Raw genomic sequence first — 8,342 nt, forward strand, 5'->3', positions numbered from 1 at the left:
GCAGTACATCCCACTGAATGCTTATGTCATGTCAAGAAGATTAGGGGATCCTACTGTTAATCTTAAAGCCCTGACCATTGAGATGTGGCAGTGGGACCTCATTAAATGCATCACAGAGATGCTACAACCCTTTGAGGTCTTCACACGTGCAGTTAGCAGGGAGGACTGTACTATGGGCCAAGCCATCCCATTGTTGTACATGCTTGAGCAACAGGTGAAGGAGGTCTGTGAAACATACGAAGGTGACGAACAAAAAGTTGATGCATATACCTTAGCCAAGGGCTTAGTCAACCGCTTGTGTGAAAATGTAAGGCTCAACAATATTGTGTCAGGTGAACATTACATAACTGCAACAATCTTGGATCCACGGTACAAATTATTTGTCAGCAGTAACGAAGTAATTCCATTTTCAGATGAGGATGTTGACAAGTACAAAACTTCCATAGCTGCGGAAGCTAATGAGTTAGAAACTGAACGGCTGTTACTTAAAGGCCTGCCACTGCCAGCCCAGGCCAGTCCAAGTACTCCTGACGCAAGTTCTTCACAGCGTGAGAGCAGTGCGTCTGCTTTCCAGCAGGCACCAACAGTACCAAAAGCAGCACCTACACGATCTGATTCAGCAGACCCAACCAAAAGCATAACTGCTTTTTTTCTACAGAAAGGGATGGGTAAGTCCGTTGCTGTTGCAAAGGGAAAAGAGGACCAGCAAAGCCGAGCACCAATGAACATTGAGCGGATGGTTCAGGCCTATCTGGATGACACAACAGAGGTGTTCATGGAGCAAAGCCCGTTGGTCTATTGGTATGAAAGAAGGAGACAGTGGCCAGTGCTGAGCAGGCTGGCGATAAAGTATCTGGCTTGTCCTGTAGCCAGTGTCTCCTCTGAGCGGGTTTTCAGTGCTGCTGGTGCCATTGTCACATCGAAAAGGACTAGTCTCTCCCCCAAAAGCGTGGAGCGGCTGACAATGATAAAAATGAATCAACGCTTCATACCACCAGACTATCAAGTACGTGAATCACCGCCGGATGAAGAAAGCGAGTGTGAAGAAGACGTCCTCACTACTGGGTTACATGACCTACTTCTGTCTGAACGCACAGAGTTTGAGGACGAGCTCCTCTTCCCTGACAACTAGGACAGGTATGTTAAAGGAATGATGCAATGCATTGCATAGGATTGTTTAGCCGACTCTGAGCAAATGTGCATGGAATTAAAGTATACTAGTAGTAACTTCAGACTCACGTGATGGGCAATTTTCCCATGTTATTTAATAATATAAATTATTTATGCACTTGTGACCCTACTACTACAGGTGCAGTCAGTACTTAATTTATCGTTCGTAGTGCATGTTCATGTTGCACAACGTACATTATTTGGTGAAACAGTCCCCCCTCCACCCCCCCAACAAACACAAATGAACTTCAAATGTTTTCTTGTGAAAATAATATCTTTGTTTTATTTTTATATTTTAATAATGATAATAGAAAAATAAAATATATAACAAATGTAACCCCCTGACCCAGAGCTGTCCCTACCCTCCCCTAACCCCAACCAAATTTCAACCCAAATGTACACCCCAACTCCCACATCCCACCCACCAACAAAAGGATTAAAAAAGGGGCAAAAAACAGGGTCCATTTCAAAGCCGGCGGGCTTTCAGGTGTTTGTCCACCAGTATCTTGACACGCTCCTCTAGACCGTCCTCCTGCTTCTTCCGCTCCTCCTCCAACTTCGCTACCCGGCGGAGAATCTTTGCTTTGAAATCACGGCACCTACACTTGCATGCATGTTGTTGTTGTTGTTGTTGTGGGGGGGCCGCCGAAGATGTAACAATGCGGCGGCGGGCGGCTGCCTGACCACGGCGACGTAGTCCTGCAGGCTTGGGGCCCGGGGCATTGGAAGAGGCAGCAGCTGCTGCCGCCGCCTCCTCCTCCTCCTCCTCGGCCTGATCCACCAGCCGGCGGTAGGCCTCTACAATTGCCTGCAGTTTCCGCTGCCGGGCCCGGACTGCCAACTCCTTCCTGGTTGGTTTTTGGGAAGGAGTAACTATAAAGAAAGAAACAGAATTGTTAATCCAAACTCCCCGCAAATCAAGAACACAACATTGATTCAACACATAGTGGGCGGCACAGTAGCACTAGCAAGCAAGCTGAGTACCAGAAATTGTGTTGCGTCTATCTTGAACATTCTACAGCCTCTATTAATTTTTCGGACTTTTTGTCACGGCTTTATGCCTGCCCTATTAGCATGGGTGTACTTCAACGGTCACACACATTAGAACGAACACCTGTCTTTTACATATCTCCTTTTGTTCCGGGAAGGCGGGAACACTCTCAAAGTAACATTAATTAACAGGGGGCAGCTAGTAGCACATGTCTAGTAAAGACTATAATACTTTATACCGCGCAACAAACCTTATTTGGTTTGTGTTTCACCAGCAACGACCCATGCACCCAGTCGTCCCCTCCTTCCCTTGCCTTTGGGTTTGCCCAAAACACCGCTGCTGCTGAGACTATCCACTAACCACCGGTATTGGGTGTGTCTCCCAACCACGCTGGCAGCTGTGTTTTCCCCTTTACATGCTTTAACAACAACCCATGCATCCGACTGCTATCAGGCACTTGCATTACTGTAGTGGTAATGCTTAGCATGCTAATGACAAGTAAAGGTAACATCATATATTTTCCAGTAGAGTACAGTGAGAAAGTTTTCCCCTCCCACCAAGTAATGCAGATCACTATTGAATGTAACTTACCATCGCCCGCCGCTGTTAGCTCCCCCCCCACTGCTGCTGGTGTAGGTGCCTCTGTTCCTCCTGTCCCCGCCGGGAGCGCTGAAGCTGCGCCGCTGTCCCCGTCGGCACTGGTCGATGGTAAGGGTTCTGCACCTATAAAAATAAGTACGCCTTTTTAGATGGATGCACAGCCCCCTTTGTACTTGTTCACCAAGAATGGAGTTCTTCAAAACAGTTAAGTCCAACGTACGTAATCAGTATGAGTCCACATTGCATAGTACAGCAGAGTCACTACACATATTATTAGCATTCATTGTTATGGTATGGTACCCAAGCTCATCTCATCTGTCCTGCTACTCTAGTCCTTGGAAATTGGAAGTGAACTATGTAACCTTTGTACATCAATGTATCCAGTTTTGCGCATGTGTTAACTCGCAGCTTGTTGCGCAGTACGAGAAGACGCTCTGGGGCAACACATCATTGTTCAATGCATACACCTGAAGAGGTGGGAAAGTAAAAGGGCCCGTATTTAAGTTTTCTATGTGGATTGTGGGATAGAGTTTGCTTACAGGTTACAACTTCTTTTTAGCATGGCTGCATAAAACTGGCATAAATGTATTTAATACTGTCTAACGTGCACCACTTTTGTCATTATTTTTCGGCAGGTGAGAAGATTGCCTTCTACGAAGCGGACATTTCCATAGCTTACAAAAAAAGAGGAATATCTGACCAGTATACGTTGGTGAGAGGTCTCCGATAGTTGCCACATTTCCCTATTGTGCACTAGTAGCTGTACAAATGTTGATTACTTTATTATGCCTGTTTTAACTCTGGATTTTTTCTGGTGGGCCCTTCAACGTATTGGACGGAAGCACTTAAAAACATTGATGTTACTTACTTACTTCTAACAAAATAAAGCTTTTGAATGACCACTTTGACTCTGAAGTTTATTTTCAGTGTCTGTTGTCTTAGAGACTCACACGAGTGAGTGAGCAAAAGGGGGTTTCTTAGGTAACGGTTTGTGTCCTAAAAGCATTCGGCATCTTGGTATTGGGGTTCAGGAGTGTGATTTGAACAATAGACCAATGACTCAGGCCATATAGGCTGACGTTCAGTGAATTGTGCGTTCCTCAGAGTTCTGTGACTGAGGTGTAAGTAAGGTCCAACCTGCCTATCAGTACCAACAACATCCAATTTTCGTGTGCATAGTTACATAGTTGTGTAATATGTATATAACTCCATAGGAGATAGAAGAATACCCACAAGACTAGTAGTGGTATACTAACGTTTACAAAAATACTAGACAAACATCATTCTGGATGCCTACTTGGTTGCTGTCAATTGACAAAGCACTGCAGACACATTACAGAGGAAAAAACAAGCACTGTTGGACTTACTGGGGACAGCAGCAGGATCCTCAGTAGAGGAGCTCTGTGTAACTGGTGGTTCACCCGCCGACTCGGTCCCTGTATTCTGCTTGCCCCTGGGTTCTGTGGTTCATGTAAAAATTAAAATAATAAACAAAGATAAAAACATTGAGTGATGTGAAACATAGACATCATTGCAAATCACACTGCTACAGTGGAACAGAGCCGGAGGCAACAAATCCATGCCAGGGGCCGCAACGCAAATATGTATCCATCCTTAGAGTATTATTAAATTAAGGATATCTATTGGTGCGGTGGCCCCTGAAGTTTGGTGCCCCTGTGCAGTTGCACAGCTTGCACATGCCCCCTAGAGCCGGCCCTGGCTGAGGTAAGAAGAACAAAGTAACGTTAGCATTCTTTGCAAGAAAAGGATTCCATTCATGCAGAAGAGAAGGCCGTGAAAAAAATGCTACAATATGCAAACAACGTACAATTATCCATCCACCGCTATTTCACTGACGGACAAAGGAAGGACAAGACTCTATTAATAGCATTAACTAACTTCAGTTCTCAGCAATAAAGAAAATCTCACATCAATAAACAGCAACAGCTAGCGCCAAGTTGAAACAACACGCAAGAGCCAGTGAAGAAGAAGAACACTGTCATACAATGACAGTAGATATACCGGAATACATCGCAAATGTAACTAGGGGCAACAGTCATCGCGTTACTTATTCAGCCAATATTTACAAAGATACAATAACAATATTTATACAACTATATATATATATATGTATATATATATATATATATATAATCTATATGTATATAAATATATATATATATATGTATATATATATATATATATATATATATATATATATATACACACTTTATTTTTGGGGTAGCCACTCACCAAGACCCACAACCTCCACACCAAGCAGGTCCAACAGGTCCTGCTCCCGGTCCAAAATGTCGGCCCAGCGGTGGGACAGCTGATGGTGGGTACGCCGGATACCGGAGCAGCGGAAGACTGCACGGCGCACCTTCGCCCACCGCCGGAGACGCTCTTCAATGTGCTGGTATCCGGAGCCGGGCCTGCCGCCTGCTGCCAAAGTCAAGGGGAGGTGACGTTGGATAAAAAAGACCAGGGCGGCCACCTCCTCCTCCCCAAAAAGTTGGCGGGGCGTCACTCCTGCCGGGCGCATTCTGCCGCAAGGCAGCCTGGTTTTTTTAGGCACAGCCGCCTTGCCCTTTGAGCCGCCGATTCTGCTGGCACCCTTCACCATGGTTCTGGGTGGAGGGGAGAAGGAAAGTTGAAGACAAAAAGGTTAGGGGAAGAAAGAAGAAAGATAAAAGAAGGAAGTAATATAAAACAAGAGAAAAGTTGCAAAAAAAGTGGTAAAAGTAAAAATAAAATGAGAAATATAAACCTAGGCACAGACAGAAATAGGTAAGAAGTAAAGAAAGTTAGAAAAACTGAGGGAAAAGACCAGGATGGAAGAGATAGGAGTGAGATGCTGAAGTAGGCCCAAAACCATAGCCAGAGTGTGAAATCGAAGATGGCTCTGCCCGTCGCGACCGCCGCGGTAAGTTCGCGCGATATTTGACGCGATCACGCACTTTGGCAGTGCGAACGAGAAGATGAGTTCCCGAACATGTCTAACACAACGCGAACACGTTACTTGTGACCCGGAACCGGAAATAAGGGAACGCAAGCGGGCGGGACAAACCTCATTGAGTAACTTAGCGCGCTAGCTATTGCGAGCATGCAGGCAGCGCCCCGAACACGCGAACCGCGCTCCCGAAGACGAAAAACGGCGCGCGAACGGGTCTAGCAAGCTACTACGCATGTCCGCGGAGCTACACGTAGCTCGCGGAGTGCAAGTGCGTCTTCGCGTAGCTTCGCGGAGTGCGGCTACGCGAACTACGCCCAGGGTTACCACAGACCCATGTCCCCATCACATCTTCAACAAAGCAGACTCCATTATCGCACCCCATCTCCGAGATGTCATCAACTACTCCCTTAACTCCACCACATTCCCAGAAAGCTGGAAACACGCCGAACTCAGCGCCCTTCTGAAGAAACCCACAGCTGACCCCACCGAACTCAAAAACTACCGCCCCATCTCGCTCCTCCCATTCCCTGCCAAAGTCTTTGAGAAAGCCATTAACAATCAGCTCGCCACCTTCCTCGAAACCAACAAATCACTCGACTCCTCACAGTCTGGCTTCCGAGCCAAACACAGCACCGAGACCGCCCTCATCGCAGCAACAGACGACATTCGAACACTACTGGACAACGGAGACACAGTCGCCCTTATCCTCCTTGACCTCTCCGCAGCCTTCGACACAGTCTGCCATAGCAGAAAAAACTCCAACGCATCCAAAATGCTTCAGCCAGACTCATACTAGACATCCCCCGCACAGACCATATTTCCGCTCACCTGAAAGATCTTCACTGGCTCCCCGTCAACAAGAGAATAACGTTCCGTCTCCTCACCCACGCACACAAAGCCCTATACGAACTTGGACCCGATTGTCTCAACACGCGCCTTTCCTTTTACACCCCCACCCGCCAGCTGCGTTCGTCCAACCAAGCCCTCGCCGCTGTTCCGCGCATCCACAAAGCCACCATGGGAGGAAGATCCTTCTCATACTTAGCGGCCAACACCTGGAACTCCCTTCCCACCCACCTCCGCCTTACTCAAAATCACCTAGCCTTCAGAAAACAACTTAAAACATGGATATTCGATAAGTAAACCTCCCCCCCTTCCTCAAGCGCCTTGAGACCCTATGGGTATGTAGTGCGCTATATAAATTCTGACTTGACTTGACTTGATCCACTAGTGAGACAAAGGAAAGCATGGCTTTAGGTCTACCAATGTAGTCTGACTGCTGCAGTGTAAAACCTGCATACGCCCTGTTAAAATAACCCTTTTTTAACAAGTAAAAACCACCCTTTTACCTATTAGTTAGCCAAGTTATCCCTATAGATGACTTGTAGCCCCAATGTGAATGGAATAAAAAAGTGGGAGATATAGAATATTAATGTTACCATGTCCCTACAATGAAAAGGGTCTAAAATATATTTTTCATTGTGGCAGGCCTAGCTGTCCTGAATAAAATCAGAGTACAGATTAAAATTGTAATACTGTGTCTCTGGAATGGGACCAGCTGGAAAATACTTTTACTACTATTTTTTATATTGCCTTGTCAGGGTTCTGAAGGGCCCTGTTATAGTCCTAATAGACTTTTGTCTCGTGTTTTGTTGTAGGTACAGTGCCTGCTTCAGACTTGATTGTGTTGCTAGTTGTTGGTGGACATTAGGGGTTACCGTAGTCATGTCCCCGTTACACACCCTGCACCTGAGCTCAAGCTTAGTGTGGAAGAAGCTTTTTGCCTTCTGGAAAAATCCCTGGCTCAAGGCATTTGGGCCTGTTTGCAGTAATGCAAACAGGAACTGCTGCAAAAGTAGGTAGGTTAGGATCTCAGAACCCGTACTCCATTGTACAGAAAGGAACTATGAGTGTCTTAGATTGCCCCATATCCACAAGATGGTAAACCATACAAAGCTGGGCCCATACCCTCATACTCAGCCTTCATCTGAACACTGCTAGACTTAGGAAAGAGTACTAGACTGAACATGCTGCACTTGTTATCTGTGCACTCTGAGAAGGACCTGATGAGGCTGGATCCCTTTTCACTTGGAGTGCAAAGACATAAATATCTCCAACAATCCTAAGGCTGATCCCCGGGTGATTACAGAAACAGGAAATAGCTGAAGAAAATATGTTTGTCAAAAATCCAAGCTGACCACTTCAAACTAGGCCTGGGCTTGACTTTGCTGTTGCCCTCAGCATGGCACAGTTAGAATCTCTAAGAGCTGTCCCTTTATGTCACTGGGGCCTTGGAAGTGTACTCCTGTCGTTGTTTGAATACCAAATGAAGTTTGGGAACTTTTACAAAATGTTTTGCTCCAAAGCACAGGAGGTTCAAAGGGACTGACTGCAAAATGTTTTGGACCAGCATTTCCACAGCACCGGATTGAATTTCGGATTGAATTTCGGGGTAGTCCCACATGGAGAATATTTTTTTCTCAGAGAAAGGACAAAGTATCTTTCCAGACTGGGAATTAAACCCCTTTTATAACTCCCCTAATGTAGGCTCTGGCAGGGCCAATCTACTTGGTTTAATACTTTGCGTGTGGGTCTGGGTCTAAAGTGACCATTGACTTCCTTTGA

At 45.9% G+C, this 8,342-nt stretch overlaps 1 long non-coding RNA gene across 1 annotated transcript; it reads left to right on the plus strand.

Moving 5' to 3' along the window:
• The first annotated feature begins 804 nt into the window (after positions 1-804).
• On the plus strand, positions 805-3,661 carry LOC144753424 (uncharacterized). The gene is made up of 2 exons (XR_013594354.1): positions 805-1,137; positions 3,397-3,661. It is a non-coding gene; the product is annotated as an uncharacterized LOC144753424 (long non-coding RNA).
• The last annotated feature ends 4,681 nt before the right edge of the window (positions 3,662-8,342 follow it).

Source organism: Lissotriton helveticus, chromosome 5_1 (assembly GCF_964261635.1).
Source record: "Lissotriton helveticus chromosome 5_1, aLisHel1.1, whole genome shotgun sequence".
NCBI classification, from domain to species: Eukaryota; Metazoa; Chordata; class Amphibia; order Caudata; family Salamandridae; genus Lissotriton; species Lissotriton helveticus.